The 4,533-nt window shown below is 39.2% G+C and overlaps 1 non-coding gene across 1 annotated transcript; it reads left to right on the forward strand.

The window, feature by feature from the left end:
* The first annotated feature begins 4,216 nt into the window (after positions 1–4,216).
* On the forward strand, positions 4,217–4,326 carry LOC129875369 (small nucleolar RNA R71). Its single transcript, XR_008763165.1, has one exon. It is a non-coding gene; the product is annotated as a small nucleolar RNA R71 (small nucleolar RNA).
* The last annotated feature ends 207 nt before the right edge of the window (positions 4,327–4,533 follow it).

The raw sequence follows: 4,533 nt of genomic DNA on the forward strand, positions 1-4,533 counted from the left end.
TTAAAAGTACTACACCAATTTATAGGTTTCCTCCCATGTAGCGCCTGATTTAATATCGTGGCATGACTCAACTCCTTCCTCACTTATTCTCCAGCTCCAATGCCTCTTCCTCATGATCGACATCTTTTCTAAAATAATGTTTTACGTTTTTTCCCATCGACCACAAATGTCACTTTTTTGTTGCGTTCCACAACTCAACAACGCCATGGGATGTCATTTTCACCACTTTAAAGGGCCCTCTAGACCTTAGATTTCCTGTAAAAAGTCACAATCTAGAATTAAAGAGAAGTACCTTTTTCCCTGGTTAGAATATGCAAGTGATGATGTGCTTATCGTGCCATCTCTTGGTCTTTTCCTTGTAGATTTTGGCATTCTCATAGGCGTGTAGCCTAATATCCTCCAACTCATGCAATTGATCCATTCACTTCTTGCTTACGAGCTCTAGATCCAGATTCAACTTCTTTATGGCTCAGTAGGCCTGATGCTCCATGTCAACTGGCAGGTGGCATGTGTCTTGTATACAGTCCTGTAGGGCCAAAGTGCTATATCCATTTTAATGGACCAATATTTCCTTGTTGCATTCACTATTTTTTGCAAGATTTGCTTCACCTCTCTATTGAACACTTCAACCTGTCCACTCATTTGAGGATGGTACACTATCGCCACCTTATGCCGCACACCAAACTTGGCTAGAAGATTTTTCACTATTTGATTTATAAAATGCTTACCTCCATCTCTGTTAATGGCTCTAGGTTTACCAAACTAGGTGGAGATGTGTATCTTTAAAAATTTGCTCACCACTTTTGACTCATTGGTTGGAAGAGTGATGGCCTCAACTCACTTGGACTCATAGTCCACTGCAACCATGATGTATTGTTTCCCATAAGTGGGTGGGAAAGGACCCGTGAAGTCCATGCCCCACACATCAAAGATATTGACCTCTAGGATGTTGTTCAATGGCATCTCATGGATCCTTGATATAGTACCCATCCTTTGACATTGATCGTAGCTCCTGACATAACTTACAATATCTTTAAATAATGTGGGCCAAAAGAAACCAGAATGAAGTACCTTGTGAGCAGTGAACTCCCCTCATGATAGCCATCGTAGGATGATGAATGGTATCTATGTAACACTTGGTGAACCTAAGCCTTAGGCACATATGTTCTGATTCTTATGTCAGCGCCCTCTTTGAACAAATAGGGCTCATCCTATATGTAAGACTTGGCCTCATACATCAACCTCTTCTTTTGCTGTGTAGTTGTGCCTGGTGGGAAGACTCCACTTACTAGATAGTTGATAATATCTGTATACCACGACAACTCAGTCACCTCCAAAGATAACAACTGCCCATCTGGAAACTCTTCTTTGATCAACATTTGTTCACCAATATTTGATGAACTCTCAAGTCTGGATAAATGGTCTGCAATTTGATTCTCACAGCCTTTGCGATCTCTGATCTCTTTGTCAAATTCTTGTAGTAGTAGGATCCACCTAATAATCCTCGACTTAACATCATTCTTGTTAAATAGGTAACTGAGAGCTGCATGGTTAGTATAAACAACAACCTTAGTACCTACCAAGTATTACCTAAATTTTTCAAATGCATAAACTAGTGCCAACATCTCTTTTTTCTGTAATAATATAGTTTGCTTGGGCTGAGTCTAGAGTCTTGCTTGCATAATAGATGGAATGGAAGATCTTCTCCTTACTTTGTACCAAGAATTCTCCCATTTCTATGTCACTAGCATCACACATGAGCTCAAAGGGCAACTCCCAATTGGGAGCTATCAAGATTGGGGCTTTAGTCAGCCTCTTCTTTAGGAGCTCAAATTCTTGCATACAATTTCTATCAAAAACAAACTTTACTTCTTTTTACAGAAAGGCTACACATAGGCCTGATGATCTTTGAGAAATCTTTGATAAATCTCCTGTAAATTCCAGCATGTCTCAAAAAACTGCTGACACCCTTGACTGAAGTTGGAGGAGGTAGTTTCTCACCTCAATCTTTGCTCTGTCTACATCTTGCTCTTTTCTAGATACTTTGTGGCCTAACACAATCCTCTTCTTCACTAGGAAATGTCATTTTTCCAGTTTAGGATAAGGCCAGTCTCTTCACATATTTCTAAGACCCTGTCCAAGTTTTGTAAACAAAACTCAAAGGACTCCCCAAAGTATAAGAAGTCATCCATGAAGATCTCTAACAAATCCTCTACCATATCATGGAAGATTGCCATCATAATCCTTTGGAAAGTTGCAGGAGAATTGCACAGTCCGAATGACATACACTTGAAAGTATATGTCCTAAAAGGGCAAGTGAAAGTGGTATTTTTATGGTCTTCAGGAGAGATGGTGATCTGCTTATATCCTAAATACCCATCTAGGAAGCAGTAATACTCTTGCCCAGCCAAACTGTCTAGCATTTGATCAATGAACGGAACTGGGTAGTGGTTTTTCCTTGTCGTACCATTCAGCTTACGATAATCCATGAAAATGCGCCATCCAATGATTGTTCTGATGGGGATCAATTCATTTTTCTCATTGATGATCACTGTCATCCCACCTTTTTTAGGCACACATTGGACTAGACTTACCCACTTGCTATCTGGAATGGGGTATATGATGCCTGCATTCAACCATTAGATTATTTCTTTTCTCACCATATCTTTTATTACAGGATTCAGTCTTTGCTGTGGCTACTTTACTAGCTTATGCCACTCTTCCATCTAAATCCTATGCATAAAAAAAGCCGGGTTAATCCCATGTAGATCATCCATTTGCCATCCTACGACTTTGTTTTGCCTTTTGAGCATCTCTAGAGCTGTTGTAACCTACACTTCAGACAAAGAAGAAGAAAGGATTACAGATAAAGTATTATTGACACCTAGAAAGACATACCTGAGGTGGTATGGAAGAAGTGTCAACTCCAATTTAAGAGCTTCCTTAATTAATGGTTTGGGTGAAGGACCCGGCACTCTATTCAATCGCTCCACGTGCTTTCTAAACATACTTACATTTGGGATGTCTAACACACTAGCCAATTCCTTTTTTTCAACATCACCTTTAATATCTTGACCCAATAACACTCTCTACAGAGGGTCTTTTGCTAACACACACTGTGCTACCACTTCTTCATCTATCACAGTTATTGTAGATAGTTCCTCATAAACAACAAGAAACTTCAATGCTTGATAGACATGAAAACCTCCACCTTATCATGTGCTCTCATAGTTAATCTCCTAGATACTACATCAATCAATGTCCTTCCTATTTCCTAGAATGGGCATCCCAAGATGGAAGGAACTTCCGAGTCAGGCTCAAAGTCTAGAACAAAAAAATCCACAGGGAAGATAAGAGATCCAACTTGGACTAGAACATCCTCAATTATACCATCTGGCCTAGCTACAGATCGATCAACCAATTGCAACAAAATTGTGGTAGGCTTATATCTAAGCATTAAGTTGATATTTGCACCCAAATCACAGATCCCTCTAGCATTGCTATACTTATAAATAGTTACTTGCACTGTTAAACTCCAGGATCCTTTTGCTTGGTTGGGAGCTTGACCTTGTTTAGAATTCTGAAACTGCACTACTCAGTGAGTGCCACTGTCTTATATTCTGCTAACTTGATCTTATTGGCCATAATTTCCTTGACATATTTGGAATTCTTTGGGATACCCTACAAAACATCAATCAAAGGTAAGTTAATCTATACCTATTTCAGCATGTTGATGAACTTCTCAAAGCACTCTTCCTCCTTCTTCTTTTTGAACTTTTGTGGGAATGAAGGAGGTGGTTTTTCTTTTGGGTCCCTTTCAGCTCTTGGCAAACTAGATTCACCTGCTTTAATAACTGTTTCTTCACCTTTTCCATCAATAACTTTGTTTTGAGGATCCAACTCTGCTAATGGACAACTACTACTGGTACTCACCATATTTACTTGCTTGGGATTTGGGTCAGGTTTACCTGGAAAACCACCTTACAGGCGAGAGTTCTGAGCACTAGCTAATTTCCCAAGATGCTTCTCTATGTTTTAGGTTGCTAACTAATTTTGGCGAACCTCTGCAGCCAACTTAGTTTGAGATATGCGATTGAGCAGTGCAAAGAGCTTACTATATGTATTCTCCAAAGCCTTTTCATCTAAAAAAAATTCAAGACAAATTTTAGTATTGGGTTCCAACCCTTCAATGAGGGTGTATACCAATACCTCATTAACTTGATGAATGCGAGGACAAATAATGATTAAAGATTGAAACCTATCCCAGGCCTGATATAAATTTTCCCTAGATTTCTGTTTGAAACTCAAAATTTCACTCCTCAACTTTGTTGTTTTCCCTGATGGGAAAAATCTGATTAGAAGGTTTTGGGCCAAATCATCCCAATAAGTGATTGAGTTTGGTGGCTCCGACTTCATCCACCTCTTTGCTTCCCACAACAGCGAAAAGAGAAACAAGGTTAATCTTACATAGTCCGGTGACACTTTAGTTGGTGTATAAGTATCATTGATCTCTAAGAATTTTTGTAAATGAAC

The sequence above is a fragment of the Solanum dulcamara genome, chromosome 11 (assembly GCF_947179165.1).
Source record: "Solanum dulcamara chromosome 11, daSolDulc1.2, whole genome shotgun sequence".
NCBI classification, from domain to species: Eukaryota; Viridiplantae; Streptophyta; class Magnoliopsida; order Solanales; family Solanaceae; genus Solanum; species Solanum dulcamara.